Source organism: Cetorhinus maximus, chromosome 6 (assembly GCF_964194155.1).
Source record: "Cetorhinus maximus chromosome 6, sCetMax3.hap1.1, whole genome shotgun sequence".
Taxonomy (NCBI): domain Eukaryota; kingdom Metazoa; phylum Chordata; class Chondrichthyes; order Lamniformes; family Cetorhinidae; genus Cetorhinus; species Cetorhinus maximus.
Window position 1 is genome coordinate 149,825,341 of NC_135884.1, and position 17,393 is coordinate 149,842,733.

Below are 17,393 nucleotides of genomic sequence, written 5' to 3' on the forward strand. Positions count from 1 at the left end.
GTACACCCACAGTGCTGTTAGGGAGGGAGTTCCAGGGTTTTGACCCAGCTGCAGACCTGTAGAGACCATAACAGGCTCTTGCCACTCAAATAGTTGTCACATGCATCAGTTACATAATAAAAGATTGAAACTTTTCTTATATGCATTGTTTTTTTCTACTTGCTATGGAGTTATCAATACATTCCCAGAACCCCTTTACTTTTACGCTCTCCAGGATTGAAACCTAAGCTTGATCAACACTACCCATTGGCTTATTCCTTTTTCCTTCGATATTTCACCTTTGATGTCCTCCTATACATACATTGAACACCGCACTCCCCCACCCACCCCCCGGCCCCATTTTGGTTTCCTATACGGGCATTGACCCTCCATCTTGTTTTCCAATAAAAATCCAACTCATAGTTCCTCAGTTACAAGAGGAAGCATTAACGAAGAAAGAAAATTAAAATTAGTCCATGATTTTGGACGCTGCATTATCAATGCACCCCTAACGCTTTGCTTCGAAGAATGTTAATAGAAGCATGAAAGAGAAAGACATAGAGTTAGGAACTGGAGTATGGTGACCTCAATACTGTAGATGTCATTTAATGAGCATGTGGTGTGAAGTGACATTCCTTCATTTGGGAAATTTTCCTCAGGTGCCAATTAAATCTCAGTGTCTTGAACACAACACCGGTGGGTTTTACGTAATGGGGATGATCTGATATATAAGATAATTTCAATGCCAACAGGAACGGATAAAAATATTCATGTTAGTGAAAGCTACAATAGCTGTAGTTAAGCATTACAATGTACATTGCAAATGCTAAATTAACCCACTTAGGTAGATCAAAGTGACCCCACCATCTCACAGTTCGTGCCTGCAGACATGGGCTAATAACTCAAAAAAAGAATGTCAGATCCTTGACAACAGTACTTCCAATTCACACATTGTAAAACTCATATTTCTGCTGCTCTGGAACCCATATACTCTGAGCTGGTTTATTCAGAATTGGAGGTTTAGAGCTAGCTTTGCAAACTGTGGGCTGGACATAATGCAGCTCATTGCAATGGGAAACACGATGGCCAGGCCCATTAAATCGTAGGAGAGGCTCTGCCTCAGTCTCCCGGCAGCAGCAAAACCTCCCCCAATTAAGTGGGAGAGCAGAAGAGGCTGACAGGCGATTCCCGACTGCCAGTGATTGGCCAGTGGCTCCCAGTAGCTGGGACTTCTGCTGCTGGGGTCCTGAATCTCAGAGAAGGCCCAATGGTGGCCATTTCAGTGACTGAAGGGCACTTGATTCCACTGGGCCTCCTGCATGGTACAGATGGGGGATTTCACACTGCTTCTCTGACCAGTGGGCGATACGCCCATCAACCTGCAGAATCCTGGCCGATGGAGTTGTCTGTCTCTGTATATTTAAAATTCTCATTCTTCTTTTCAAATCAGTCCATGGCCTTGCCCCTGCCAACCTCTGTAACCTTGTCCAACCCTACTACCCTATGAGATCTCTGCATTCCTCCAATTCTGCCTTCTTTCCCGATTTTCAGTAGTCCCATTTGTGGCTGTGCCTTCAGCTGCCTAGTCCCAAAGTTCTGGTGTCCCCTTCCTAAAGCTCTCGCCTCTCTATGCCTCCTCTTTTAGGTCGCCCCTTGAAATCTACCTCTTTGAGTGAGCTTTTGGCCATGTGTCCGAATATCTCCTTATATGGCTCAGGTGTCAACTTTTGTTTGTTAACACACCTGTGAAATGATTTGGGACATTTTACTATATTAAAGATGCTATTTAAATGCAAGTTTTTGCCATTGTGCAGATTCATGGCAGACCCTGTTCTATAACTTCTTTGCTGACCTAATATGCTGCTGTCAATCCTGGATTGCTCTGTGCATTGTCGGCTCTCAGTTGACTTTGCTGTCTTTAATTTTTTATCATCTCCCAGTGCAGAAGGGTTTTAGCTGGATCTGTAACTATAAAGTAAATTAAGTGATGATGTATTCTTGGCACAGTGGCTTACTTAAGAGGAGAGTTGCAGAGGAATCGCTTGAAATTATAAGGTCTATTTCACGAGTTGCCCTCCCATTGAATGTTGGGGGACACAGCCTTTGCTGACATTGCATTTGTGTATCTTGGCTAACTCAATATCCTGCACGGCATGCTTACATTTTTTCACTTTAACTTTACGCCTCTTCCCCGTGTTTTATGTATGCAAGGGGGTGGCCATTTTGTGCACAGCAAGATCTGGCAAATTACGATGAGATAAATAACCCTGTTTGCTGATGGTGTCACATAGGGGAAGAATCCTGGCTAGCAAACTACCTGTTTTTTTGGAAAAATTGGATCTACAACAAATTGGAAACAGGGGCCAGGAATTTCCAGAGCCCCCTCAACGTCATCGCGCGTCATTTTACGCTCGTTTGGCTTGGGCGCGCGCCCGCCCGACAAGTGCAATATTCTGCCCAAGGTCTTGTTTTGTATCTGTTCACAAGGACGGGGACTCTGAAGGTGCAACATTCCTTCTCACTGGAGCATTAGGCGCATCCAGACAATTGGAGAAATTGCAAATTTTTGAATTGACGGCCAAATGGGAAAGTAACATTAATGTCACGTGATATTAGACCATTGGCTATCTTTTGTGATATGGGGTATTACATGGGGGTGAATGGTCTCAAGAATTCTCCCACTTAACCACTATGACCTCAGGAGAGACTTGACAGAAGCCCGCTCATGTGCATACGCTGATTAGCAAGGGCAGAGGAGGAAATGTCTCGAGGGAATTTGCCACTATAGAAGAGAGATGACCAGCGGGTTCATTAAAGGATGATGACCTTTTTTTTGCAATCGTAAATAATACACTTCGATCTCCATTATTATACTGTTGGTAATCGAGGGGACAGAGACAGGTGATACATTATCTGTAACGCTTGAAATTTCAGCAGAAAGAAAAGAATGATTGTTTAGCATCTAATTCCCATTCCAATCGCCTTGAAGGTTCCAAACGTGGCTCCACTCTGCATCATGGTCTTCCCAACACCACCCAGCAGCTCTCAGCCTCTCAGCCCCAGCCTGAGGCATGAAAAGCTGCCAAAAAGTGCATCAGCTGCCATGCCAACTGCACAGCCCAACATGAAGCCTATTTTAACTCTGTCAAAGCAGTTGGGCTGTGACTGCCCGTATGGTCCCACTGTGACTGGCATCGCCAATACGCATTCGGAGTCTCAGAGCTTCAGTGCGCCTCACATGAATTAATGAATTACCTTGATCGTTTTTGTGTCTGGAACTGTACAACAGCAGAGGTCAGAGAAAATAACAACAAGGAGCATAACAAAGAATGCAAAGGATTTGTATTTCTAAAGCATCCTTTTAGAATTCAGGGTAACCCAAAGTACTTTACAACCAATAAAGAGATTTCAAAGTTGTAGTTATTGTTGTCAGAGTGGCGCTTTGAACCATCCAACTCTCAGGTGCAAGTACTGCAAACTGAGCCAAGTTGACAATACTTCTGGGTGACGTGAGGGGCTGTTTGGATGCTCAATTTCTGCTCATGAGCCCTTCGACACACACTGTCGCTGTGGCTCAGCGTGGATCAGAAGGTTGTGGGTTCAACTCCAGGACCAGAATTTTTGGCTCCGCAGGCGGGCGCACACCCAGCCCGACCGAGCATGAAATGACACGCGATGATGTTGGCCGAGCCTGCCAACATCAACGCGCAATCGAGTGATAGTTCGGTTGACAGGCGTGTACCAGAGTGCACCCGCCGACAATTAAAAGGCCTAGTAAGGCCGTTAAAGCTATCAATTGACTTTAATTTTTCACTGCCCATTCAACCTAATGGTTGGCGGGGAGGCAAAAAGGCCAAGCGGCCTTTGCATTTTATTGGAAACCTCATCCACGGGTGGGGATGAGGTTTCCAAAAGCAAATACAAATAAAATAAAAACTTTATTTTTTAATTAAAAACATGTCCCTGATCATGTGACAGAGTCATGAGGGGACATGTTTAATTACATTTTCCTGCTCTATTATTTTTTAAAATATCTTTTCATCTCCCTGAGGCAGGATTATTCAGCACTCTCTCGCGCGCATGTGCGAAGTTTGTCCTAGGCCTGCTCACCCTCTTCCCCTCCCGCCCGCACAGTCAGTGCCCTGCACTGCCGCTTGCCATCTCATGCTGGGCGGACCATAATTGGCCCGCCAGTGTGAAATCGCGATGCGCTGTTGATCGCAGGCAGTAGTCGGCTTCCTGATCACCCCCCCCACCGCCAATCCCGCACGCCAAGGGTAAAATTCTGTCACAGCGATGCAGTGCTGAGGGAGTGTTAACTTTTGGGTGAGAAATTGCCCTCTCATGGTAGACAATAAAGATTCCCAGTAACAATTTCAAAGAAGAGTTATTGCTGTTGTCCTGGCCAACATTTATCACTCAACAAATACCTAAAATAGATGACCTGGTCATTATCTCATTGGTTTGTGGGACCTTGCTTTGTGCAAATTGGCTGCTTTTCATCCTACATTGTGACAGTGACTACACTTCAATGGACAGAAGTCATGAACGATGTTGTATCAATGCAACTTTTCAAAGATACTTGAAAATCGAGAGGTGAAAGGGATGGCAGAACTTAAGACAACCACCATCACCAGGGAAAAGCTACTGGGAAAACTATTAGACCTAAAGGCTCACAAGACCCCAAGATCTGATTGCCTGCATTCTAGGGTGTTAAGAGAAGTGGCTGCAGTGTCAACATGGTTTTGTGAATGGGAAACCATGTTTAACTAATTTATTAGAACTCTTTGAGGAAGTAACAAGCAAGGTGGATAAAGGGGAACCTGTACCTGTGATGTACTAGGATTTCCAAACGTTGCTACACAAAATTCAAGCTCACAGTGTAGTGTAACATATTAGCATGGTTAAATGATTGGTTAGCTAACAGGAAGCAGCGAGTTGGGATAAATGGACCTTTTTTGGGCTGGCAAACTGTAACTAGTGGAGTGCCACAGGGATCAGTGCTGGGGCCTCAACTATATTCAATCAACATTGATGATGGATATGTCAGGTAGCTAAATTTGCTGATGACACCAAGATAGGCAGGAAAGTAAGTTATCAAAGAGTCAACATAGGGATATCCAAGTGAGTGGGTAAAAAATTGGTAGGTGGAGTATAACATTGGAAAATGTGAGCTTGCCCACTTTGGCAGAAAGAATAGAAAAGCAGTATACTACATAAATGGAGAGAGTTCACAGGGCTCTACAGTACAGAGGGATCTGGGTGTCCAGGTACATAAATCACAAAAGGTTAGGATGCAGGTGCAGCAAGTGGTTAGAAAGGCAAATGGAATGTTGGCTAGGGGAATGGAATATAAAAGTAGGGAAGTTTTACTGCAGCTGTACAGGGTCTTGGTGAGACCCCATCTGGAGTAATGTGTACAGCTTTGGTCTCCTTATTTGAAAAATGATATAAATGCATTAGAACTCATTCAGAGAAAGTTCACTCAACTCATTCCTGTGATGAAAGGCTTATCTCATGAAGAAAGGTTGAACATATTTGGCCTATACCCTGCGGAGTTTAGATGAATGAGAGGTGATTTTATTGAAACATATAAGATTCTGAAGGAACTTGATAGGATGTACACAGGGAGGATCTTTCCCCTTGTGGGGAGACTAGAACCAAGGGTTACAGTTTAAAAAGAAGAGGTTTCTCTTTTAAGACGAAGATGAAGAGATTTTTTTTTCTCTCAGAGGTTCGTTAGTCTGTGAAATTCTTTTCCCCAGAAAGCAGTGGAGGCTGGGTCATTGAATATATTTAAACTAAGTTAGATAAAATTTTCATAGATGAGGGAGTCAAGGGTCATGGGCTGCATAACAGAAAGTGGAGTTGAGACCACAATCTGACCAGCCATGGCCTTATTGAATGGCACATCAGGCTCAAGGGGCCGAGTGGCCTGCTCCTGTTCCTAAGTCCTTTGTTCCTATGTAAGAAGCTTTGTTTTATTTTTATTGGAGAACTTTACTAATTAGCTACAGATTCATGCAGAGTGTGTTTTCCCATTTTAATGAGATACTCAAACAAAGAGTTAAAGGCAACTGTGCAAGCCACAAGCAAGTTTGAAAAGCAAAGAGGGGATGAGGTACATCAAGAAATAATAATTGCACAAAAGCCACGCTTAGGTTTTAAAAGGCTACAGACGTCTGCTGACACTAATGGTTTAGCAAGTTAATCAAGTCAGTAGCTAAGCCATAAAGAAAGGAAGGTCGCAGGTTCAATCCCCTGTTTGTGCTGACTTAAGTGATCTCAGGCAGGTCATAAGGAGCAGAAATGGCCACAGTTGCTGCTCCTGATTGCTAATTCTTGAGTCTACTGGAATTGTGTGTGTACAGGTGCTGGGGTCTCATCATCCATAACCTCACTGACCTACGTTGACCCTTGATACCCCCAACATCCCCAAGCTAAAGCTCTCATGCCCGTGTCCTCATCTGAGGTGGGCTGCCTTGGTCATCAGATAGGTTAATATACTTTTCGTCTGTGAACCATTGTCAAGGCCTGGGGAGCGGCTTCTCCAAGCACAGGATCCCCCTCTGAGCTGAAGACACACTGGCTGCTGAAGAAAATCAGCAAGAAAGGAAGGAAGAAATGGCAGGGAAAGATGAAATACAATCCACTATATTCATTAATAGTTACAATAGTCAATCACTGTTCAACAGCAGTTTACCAGCAAAGAAGGTGATCAGGAAGGATTCCTTTGGGGCCAGACTTTATGGTGCCAGTAGGACCATAGAAAAGTTGTGGTGCAGAAAGAGGCCATTCAGCCCATCGTGTCTGCGTCAGCCAAAAAAGAGAAAAAAGAAGCTAGCCGCTCATTTTAATCCCACTTTCCAGCGCCTGGTCTGTAGCCTTGCAGGTTACAGCACTTCAAATGCAGATCCAGGTACCTTTTATATGAGTTGAGCGTTTCAGCCTCAACCACCAACTTAGGCAGTGAATTTCAGATGCCCACCATCCTCTGGGTGAAAATGTTTTTCCTCATGTCCCCTCTAATCCTTCTACCAATCACCTTAAGTTTTTGCCCCCTGGTAATTGACCCCTCAGCTAGTGGAAACAAATCTTCCCTGTCTACCATATCTAGGTCACTCATAATTTTGTACACCTCAATCAGGTCACCTCTTAACCTCCTCTGTTCTAAGGAAAACAACCCTAACCTATCCAATCTCTCCTCATAGCTACAATTTTCAAGCCCTGGCAACATTCTTGTAAATCTCCTCTGCACTCTCTCCAGAGCAATTATGTCCTTCCTGTAATGTGCTGACCAGAACTGTACACAAAATTCCAGTTGTGGCCCAACCAGTGTTTTATATAGTTCCATCATTACATCCCTGCTTTCGCATTCAATACCCCGTCCAATAAAGGAAAACATTCCATATGCCTTCTGAACCAACTTGTCCACCTGTCCTGTCACCTTCAAGGGTCTGTGGGCATGCACTCTGAGGTCTCTCACTTCCTCAACCCCTCTCAATAACTTCCTGTTTATTGAGTATTCTCTTGCTTTCTTTGCCCTTCCCAAATGCACTATCTGGCACTTTTCCGATTGGATTCCATTTGCCACTTCTCCGCCCACTCAACCAAACCATTGATATTACTCTAGAGGTGACAGCTACCCTCTTCATTATTAAATACATGGCATAAAGCTGCTTCCTTCAGGGTGATTATGAAATGATGATCTCAATAGTGACTGTAAGACTGTTATTCGATTTATGAATTCTAGCAGTAGGTCAACTGCGAGAATCATCAGGTGTATTTCATTGTTTTTTTTTAAGGTAAAAATAAACTTTTTTTATACTTCATGGATGCAAAAAAAAATCAACTATATGGTCATTTTTTGAATCATTTGCAAATTTTCCAATCATGCCTCCCACATTTAAGTCTAAATCATTAATATGTACAACAAACAGCAAGAGCCCCAACACTGGGCCCTTTGGAACACCACTGGAAACCATCTTACATTGATAAAATCATCCATTGACCATTACACTTTGTTCCTGGTCACTGAGCCAATTTTGAATCCAATCTGCCACCTTCCCCAGTATCCCGTGAGATCTCAGTTTTCCTGCCATTTGGGATCTTGTCAACTGTCTTACTGAAATCCACATAGACAATGTTTACTGCACTACAATCATCAATCCTCCTTGTTACTTTCTCAAAAAATTGCATTAAATTAGTAAGATATGGCCTTCCCTTAACAAAACCATGCTGACTGTCCCTGATCAGCCCATAACTTTCTAAATGACAGTTTATCATGTCTTCTCAGAATTGTTTCCAATAATTTGCCCACCACAGATGTCAGACTGACTGGCCTATAATTTTCTGGCCTATCCCTTGTACCTTTTTTAAATAATGGCACAACGTTCGCAGACCTCTAATCCTCTAGGGCCTCACCTGTATCTTGTGGAAAATGATCCTCAGAGCATCCACTATTTCCTCCCTGGCTTCCTTCAACAGCCTGGGATACAATTCATCTGGTCCTGGTGATTTATCCACCTTCAAGGATGCCAGTCCCTCCAGTACTTCCTCTCTCACAATGCTTATTGTATCTAATATTTCACATTCCTCCTCTTTATCTAGAATATCTGCATTATCCCTCTCCTAAGTGAAGACAGAGACAAAGTACCCATTGAGAACCCCGCCCACATCTTCTGCATCAATGCACAAGTTACCATGTACATCTCTGATAGGCCCGACCCTTTCCTTAGTTATTCTCTTGCTCTTAATGTACTGGTAAAACATTTTAGAATTTTATTTAGTTTTACCTGTCAATATCTTTTCATATCCTCGCTTTGCCTTCCTAATTTCCATTTTTATTTCATCCCTGTACTTTCTATACTCTTCTAGGCTTTCTACAGTATTAAGTCTTTTGTGACTGGCATAAGCTTTATTTTTCTGCTTTATCTTGGTCTGTAGGCTTCTGGAGTACCAGGGGGCTTTAGGTTTGGCGGTACCACCATTTTCCTTTGTGGGGACATGTCTATACTGTGCCTGTAGAAACTTGCCTTTGAATGCCTTCCACTGATTTGACACAGTTCTTCCTACTAATAGCTATTTCCAGTCCACTCTCGCCAGCTCACCTCGGAGCTTTGTAAAGTTTATCTTCTCCCAATTCATAACTTTTGCTCCTGTTCTATCTTTGTCTTTTTCCATAATGATACTAAATCTTACTTTATTATAGACACCATCTCCAAAATGGTCTTCCACTGCTACTTCATCCACTTGCCCAGCTTCATTTCCTAAAATTAAATCTAGAATTGCACCGCACCCCAGCTCATTGGGCTTGTTATGTGTTGGCTAAAAAAGTTCTCTTGCGTGCAGTTCTAGAATTTTGCGCTCTCTATGCCCTTCACACTGTTCGCATCCCAATTATTATTAGGGTAGCTGAAGTCCCCAACGATTACTGCCCTATTGTTTTTGCACTCAGAAATCTGTCTACATATTTGCTCTTCTAACTCCCTTTCACTATTTGGGGGTCTATAGTACACTCCTAGCAATGTGGCTGCCCTTTTTTTAATGTCTGAGCTCAACCCATTTGGTCTCATGTGAGGCTTCATTTGGAATATCATCTCTCCTCACAGCTGTAATCGATTCTTTAACCAATAATGCTACACCCCCAGCTTTTTTATCCGCATCCCTATCCTGCCTGAAAACTCTATATCCAGGGATGTTGAGCTGCCATTTTTGCCCCTCTTAAGCCAAGTTCCCATTATAGGAATGATATTATGCTGCCATGTGTCTATCTGTGCCCTCAGCTCATCGGTTGTTTTTACTTTGCTCCTTGCATTTACATATATAACTTTTAACACTGCCAAATTCCTGTGCTGTACACTTCTTAACTTGAGCTGCTTCTGTCTTTCAGAGTCACTAATTCTCCACCTCCCGTTCCCTGCTCTGAATTTGCTCTCAGGTCCCCATCCCCCTGCCAATCTAGTTTAAACCTCCCACAACAGCGTTCACGGATCTCCCTACGAGGATATTCGTCCTAGTCCTGCTCAGGTGTAGACTGTCTGGCTTGTACAGGTTCCACCTTCCCCAGAACCGGTCCAAATGCCTCAGAAATCTGATGCCATCCCCCCTACACCAGCTTCCCAGCCACATGTTTAATCACTCAATTCTCCTATTTCTATACTCGCTTGCATGTAGGACTGGGTGTAATCCTGAGACTACTGCTTTAGAGGTCCTGCTTTTGAATCTCCTTCCTAACTCTCTAAAGTCTGCTTTCAGGACCTCATCTCCTTTCCTACCTAAGTCATTGGTACCAATGTGGACTGCAGCCTCTAGCTGATTATCCTCCCCCAGAAGAATGTCCTGCAGCCGCTCAGTAACATCCTTGACCCCGGCACCAGGGGGGCAACATACTATCCTGGAATCAGGTCCACAGCCACAGAGACAACTGTCTGTTCCCCTTACAAATGAATCCCCTATCAATATTGCTCTTCCCCTCTTCCTTCCCCCACCCGTAGCGCAGAGCTGCCAGTGGTGCCACAAAATTGGTTCTGACTTCACTACTCCGAGGAACCAATGCTCTCACCGGTATCCAAAATGGAAAACCAATTGGTGAGCGGGATCCCAGGGGACTCCTGCACCACCTCTCTAATTTTCTTGGACTGCCTGGTGGACACCTATTCCCTTTCTGCCTCCAGGCGCCTAACCTGCGGTGTGGCCACTTCCCTGAATGCGCTATCCACGTAGTTTCAGCCTCGCGAATGCGCCACAGTGACTCCAGCCACTGCTCGGGCTTGAAATCCCGAGCTCAAAGTTCTGCAGCTGGTGACACTTCCTGCACATGTGGCCATCTTGGACACCGGTTGTATCCGCACAAACCCACATATTACAGGATACGCATTCCACATGACCGAGCTGTCCTGCTATTTACTTCCCTTGCGGTAACTTTATTTTACTTATGCAACTTATGGTGCGCCAGTCCAAAAGGTGCGATGGGCCAACCAACGTCGCTCTGGAGGATTTGATGCTTCAAACACCAAGTAAGGAACCAATGTCAATTTGGGCTAATTGCTAATTAATTCTGGATTAATTACACTTTTAAATTTTATTACAGTATTTTCGGTCTTAAGGGGCCTCCTTTCAATTCATGATTACTTAACGAGGCAGTCCACACCATTTTAAATTTAAAATGTTTTTAAAAAACATTTTTTGACACAAAATGTTATAAAAATCTGATGTCTCGTTAAAAAGTAAAACCTTTGTTTATAGTATGACAGATCAAACGTTTTAAGTGTTATTTTTAACATGATTTATCTGATCAATATTATTTGAGTTTTTTTTAAACATGTTTACATTTTTAATTCTGGAAAATTAATTAATATAATTATTAATTATTAATTTACTAAAAATGTGATTTTCCAATGCCTTTTTTAACTTAATTTTCCAACAGCTTTTTACTGCACGAACCTTTCTCTATCGTTTTTTCTGGTTCAGTGACTGTACACAGTGCCTCAACAAAAATAAAAATACCTGGAAAAACTCAGCAGGTCTGGCAGCATCTGCGGAGAGGAACACAGTTAACGTTTCAAGTCCGTATGACTCTTCAACAGAACTAAGGAAAAATAGAAAAGAGGTGAAATATAAGCTGGTTTAAGGGAGGGGGGGGGGGCGGTAGGGTAGAGCTGGATAGAGGGCCAGTGATAGGTGGAGATAGCCAAAAGATGTCATAGACAAAAGGACAAAGAGGCGTTGAAGGTGGTGATATTATCTAAGGAATGTGCTAATTAAGGGTAGAAAGCAGGACGAGCAAGGTACAGATGGCCCTAGTGGGGGTGGGGTGGGTGAAGGGAAGGGATCGGAATAGGCTAAAAGGTAGAGATAAAACAATGGATGGAAATACATTTAAAAATAATGGAAAAAGGTGGGAAAAGAAAAATCTATATAAATTATTGGGAAAAAAGGGGGGATCGGAAAGGGGGTGGGGATGGAGGAGAGTTCATGATCTAAAGTTGTTGAACTCAATATTCAATCCGGAAGGCTGTAAAGTGCCTAGTCAGAAGATGAGGTGCTGTTCCTCCAGTTTGCGTTGGGCTTCACTGGAACAATGCAGCAGGCCAAGGACGGACATGTGGGCATGAGAGCAGGGTGGGGTGTTGAAATGGCAAGCGACAGGGAGGTCTGGGTCATGCTTGCGGACAGACCGAAGGTGTTCTGCAAAGCGGTCACCCAGTCTGCGTTTGGTCTCTCCAATGTAGAGGAAACCGCATTGGGAGCAACAAATGCAGTAGACTAAATTGGGGGAAGTGCAAGTGAAATGCTGCTTCACTTGAAAGGAGTATTTGGGCCCTTGCATGGTGAGGAGAGGGGAAGTAAAGGGGCAGGTGTTGCACCTTCTGCGGTTGCATGGGAAGGTGCCGTGGGAGGGGCTTGAGGTGTAGTGGGCGATGGAGGAGTGGACCAGGGTGTCCCGGAGGGAACAATCCCTGTGGAATGCCACCAAGGGGGGTGAAGGGAAGATGTGTTTGGTGGTGGCATCATGCTGGAGTTGGCGGAAATGGCGGAGGATGACCCTTTGAATGCGGAGGCTGGTGGGGTGATAAGTACATAATGTACACAATGCCTCGACTGCCTGCCGTTTTTGCCTGAGCTAACCTACACTCTGGGCTTGATGGCAGCCTATGCTAGGTTAGCATCTTCCCTCAGGGCGGCTGAAATTCTCGCCACCAGGATCACGGCACACTCGCGCGGAGATTTATCCGATGTCCACGGCAAGTGCTGGCACTGCACTTCCCCAACTGCAAAATCTGGGCCTTTACTTTCAAGTTGTTGTCACGCGTATCTAATATAGACAGAACTGTAGGCAGCTCTGATATGATATGTTCGGGATTATTTGGTTTTTTACTGAACTCTCAGTACGCAAAAAAAAAAATCTTTAGATGCAACTAAATCCAGCGGTTGTGGAAAACATCTGGTATGCAAACAACCCTGAAAACCACACAAGTAGAATCCTAAATTGGATACAGCCAAAGGAGGCCATTCAGCCCATCTGCAGTGAATCTCTGCAAAAACAATTCACCTAGTGCCACTTTTTATATATATGTGTATGTATATATATACACACACACATATATATATATATATATATATATATACACACATATGTATATAGACAAAGTATATTGTCATATTATTCCTCTCAATATGCATTTGAGAGGCAGCTAGGTATATACACGAAAGAGAAAGGATTAGAGGGACATGTTGACAGGGCGGGGAGCGAAGAAACTTGTGTACAGCATAAACACTAGTTGGTCCACATGGCCTGTTTCAGTGCTGTAAGCTCTCGTTCCATGCCTAAATAATCTCTTCCAGCAAAACCGATAGCTTGAGCAGGGAATGAAGATGGCTGGCAATGATTGTCATTTAATCATTATATAAAGGACACTGATTCAGAAGACGCCACTGCGTCCATCAGGCCCATTCTGGCAACAGCCTATGTAACACCTACCCATCATGGGCCCTCGTTTAAATATTAAATTCTTCAACAACACCGATGGTTGGGGATAAACCTGGTTGTATGTAAATGCAAGCTGTTGTTGTTCTCATACTGGCAGCAGCGAAACCTAGAAAACTCTTGGTGAGAATCAGGGAAAATTGCATGTGATAATTTATATCACATTAAATTTTTATTTCAACGCAGTCCTGCACCCTTTTCGATCCTCCTCCGCTGACGTTCTATCTGTGCTGCATTATGGCTCACAGCCTGGCAATTGTGTTCTCTACTCTACTTCCCATGTTCCGAAGTGTTCCTGCCTGCCCACTCAGATTGAGACAAAAAATCTTGCATGACATCTTTCGAAGACGAGAAAGTGGAGTTCTTGCTGTGTTCTGGCCAACAGGTATTCCTCAACCAAAACCACCAAAAACAGACAATCTGATCATTTAACTCATTGCTGATTATTGGATCTTGCTGAATGCACATTGGCTGCTGTGTTTTCTACATTACAACAACAATGACACTTCAAAGAATCCTCACTGGCTGTGAAGCAATTTGGAACATCCCGAGGTCACCCAGGTCACTATATAAGTTGGGCTCTGTACCAAAATAGCACCATGGGGTCCTTTACATTCAGCAGAGAGAGCCTCAGTTTGATATCTCATCCAAAACACAGGCCTCTCTGACAGTGCGGCACTCCCTTAGTACTGGACTGTCAGCTCTCAGACGTTGTGTTCACGTCTCAGGAGAGACTGGTAACCTTCTGGCTTCGAGGCAAAAGTGTGACCAACTGAGCTGCAGCTGACAAAGACATAAGCACCAGAAAGATCGTGTGACTGAGTGAGATACAAAGTTTGAGTGTGTCTTTTCTGAAGCATTTAAATATTTTCCGTACATCACAAAACACTGCATAATTGTGGTATGTCAGACAAAATAAGCCATTTTTCTGCACTCCATAGACACCATAGACTGGTGGGTTGTGAAGTCCTGTGAAGCCGGGAGCTTAGATTAAGTAATGTGTGCGAGACTCCTTCATTGCCCTGAATACTTTCAGTGCAGTTTGTGAGTGGTTGCCGATAAGGAAATGTAACCCCCCTTTTGGCTAGTTCTCATTTCATTGCAGTCCTGGTGCTGTGATCCAGGTTCAGTGCCTTAATGCAAGCAAGGGGATTCATACTAGTAACTGACTCCACGTGTAATTGAGACTGTTTGCTTTGCTCCTCCAAGGTTAAATCTATATGGCTGTTAAGACACTCTCATATTTGGTGAGGGGGCCCAGTGGGATCGATCATCAAACAGATAGCCCTGCCATGACTTCTGCGTGTTGCTCTCTGTTGTGTATTTTGCCTGGAGCTGCCACTTCTATCGTGTGATTGGGACCCATGATTTTCATCACTACTGACTCTATGTATTTATCTCCAAATAGAGACTCAACAGCAGGTTGCAAGACTTACAGTAATACCACATAGAGCTTACAGCACAGAAGCAAACCATTTGGCTCAACTATACCAGGGTTTCTGTTCCACGTGACTCCTCTCCCACCCTGCGTCATCTATTCATACCTGCATATCCTTCTATTCCTTTCTCTTGGTAGAGCAGAACTTGAATATCCCTGAAAAGAGAGACGTGCTGCCAAAGCTTTTTGTCTTCAGTTAGCACATTTTACTTCTGTTGTATAAATTGTCGTGATCATTTGAAATTTGGCATTCTTGCATTTGTCCTGATGAGAGCAAGACAAAAAAAGTTTCAGCAACGTGCCTCACTTTTCAGCAACATTCATATTCCTTTCTTTTTCATGTATTTATCTAACTTACCCTGAAATGCATCTGCACTGCACACTTCAACCACTCTATGTGGTAGTGTGCTCTACATTCTAACCCGCCTCTGAATAGACAAAGTTCTCCAGAAATGCTTTTTGCATGTACAAATGATGATCTTATATCTGTGTCCTTTAGTTTTAGATTCCTCCACAAGTGGAAACATCTCTGCATCCAACATATCAAGCCACTTCATAATTTTAAAGGCTCCTATCAGGTTGCCTTTCAGCCTTTTCCCTTTCCTACAGAAGCAAAAGATTGTGCAGTTCAACTACTCAGGCTGAAACTATCCTGTTTGGACTGCAACAGGAGCTGTCCAGCTTAAGCCCTCATTCCTTCACATGTAATAGGCCTGGCCATGTGCAACCACGCAGTCCTGCCTCTCAAATCTCATTCCATCACCATCGTGGTGAACTCAAAATATCATTCAACTCCAGGTCTACCTTCTTTCCAACATCCACTGAAGCCATTACAAACACCGCTGTCACATGCAAAATCAACTTTTTCAATTCCCTTCCCACTGGACTCCAAACCACGCTGCATTTAAGTCCAACTCATCCAGAATTCTGCCAACTGCATTCTATCTTTATGAAACTCCCACTCACCCCTTATTTCTGCCCTTGCTAATCTTTATTGGATCAACGTGCCTCAACCTATAGTTTCAAAATCCTTTGTTCAACATTAAAATCATTGCTCTCCAGTATAAAGCCCTCCATTGTTTTTATCCCTCCTAATTATTTAAGCTCTGTGTCCCCACTTACACCTTTCTCTCTTCCAGCTCTGGTCTACTGTTTCTTAATGGCATGTTAATGCAGCGTTAATCACAGAATCACAGAATCATTACAGTGCAGCAGGAGCCCATTTGGCCCAATGTGTCTGCACAGGCTTGCTACTGAGCATTATGATTTAGTGCCATTCTCCTGCCCTTTCCCTGTAACCCCACACATTGTTTCTGTTCAAATAACCACCCAATGCCCGCTTGAATTCCTCTATTGAACCTGCCTCCACCACATTTCCAAGCAGTGCATTCCAGACCCAAATAACTCACTGCGTGAAAAAGTTTTTTCTCAGATCACATTTGCTTCTTTTGAAAATTACTTTAAATCTGTGCCCTCTCGTTCTCGATCCTTTTACAAGCGGGAAGAGTTTCTCCCTATCTACTCTGTCCAGCCCCCCTCATGATTTTGAACATCCCTATCAAATCTCCTCTTAGCCGCCTTCTCTCCAAGGAGAACAGCCCCAACCTCTGCAATCTATCCTCATAGCTGAAGTTTCTCATCCCTGGAACCATTTTTGTAGACCTCTTCTGCACTCTCTCCACTGCATTCACATTCTTCTAAAGTGCGGTACCCAGAACTGTACACAATACTTCAGCTAAGGTCTAATCAGTGTCTTATACAGGTTCAGCATAACCTCCTTGCTCTTGTACTCTATGCCACTATTAATAAAGCCTAGGATACTGTATGCTTTATTAACTGCCCTCTCCACCTGTCCTGCCACCTTTAATGACTTATGCACATATACACCCTGGTCCCTCTGTTCCTGCACACCATTTAGAGTTGTACCCCTTAATTTATACTTTCTCTCCATGTTCTTCCTACCAAAATGCATCACCTCACACTTTTGACATTGAACTTCATCTGCCATCTATCTGCCCACTCCACCAACTTGTCAATGTCCTTTTGAAGTTCTGCACTGTCCTCCTCACAGTTTACAACGCTTCCAAGTTTTGTATCATCTGCAAACTTTGAAATTGTCCCCTACACACCAAAATCTAGACCATTAATATATATCAGGAAAAGCAAGGGTCCCAATGCCGACCCCTGGGAAACTCCACTACAAACCTTCCTCCAGCCCGAAAAATATTTATTAATCATTCATTACTCATTGCCTTCCTATTACTCAGCCAATTTTGTATCCAGGTGGCTATTACCCTTTTTATTCCATGGAGTCATATTCATTATTTTCTAATCTGATGGGACCTTTCCAGAATCTAGGGGATTTTAGAAAATTAAAACCAATGCATCTACTAGCTGAGCAGCCACTTATTTTAAGATCCTAGGATTCAAGCCACAAGGTCCTGGGGACTTGTCAGCTTTTAGTTCTAATAGTTTTCTTAGTGCCCT

General features: G+C 43.5%; 1 protein-coding gene and 1 pseudogene across 2 annotated transcripts in view; both read right to left on the reverse strand.

Annotated features, from left to right (window-relative positions):
- The window catches only part of LOC144682225 (cadherin-8-like), a 266,245-nt gene that overhangs the window by 151,264 nt on the left and 97,588 nt on the right, over nt 1-17,393 (reverse strand). The window lies entirely within an intron of this gene.
- Nucleotides 2,935-3,174, reverse strand: LOC144682226 (reactive oxygen species modulator 1 pseudogene; annotated as a pseudogene).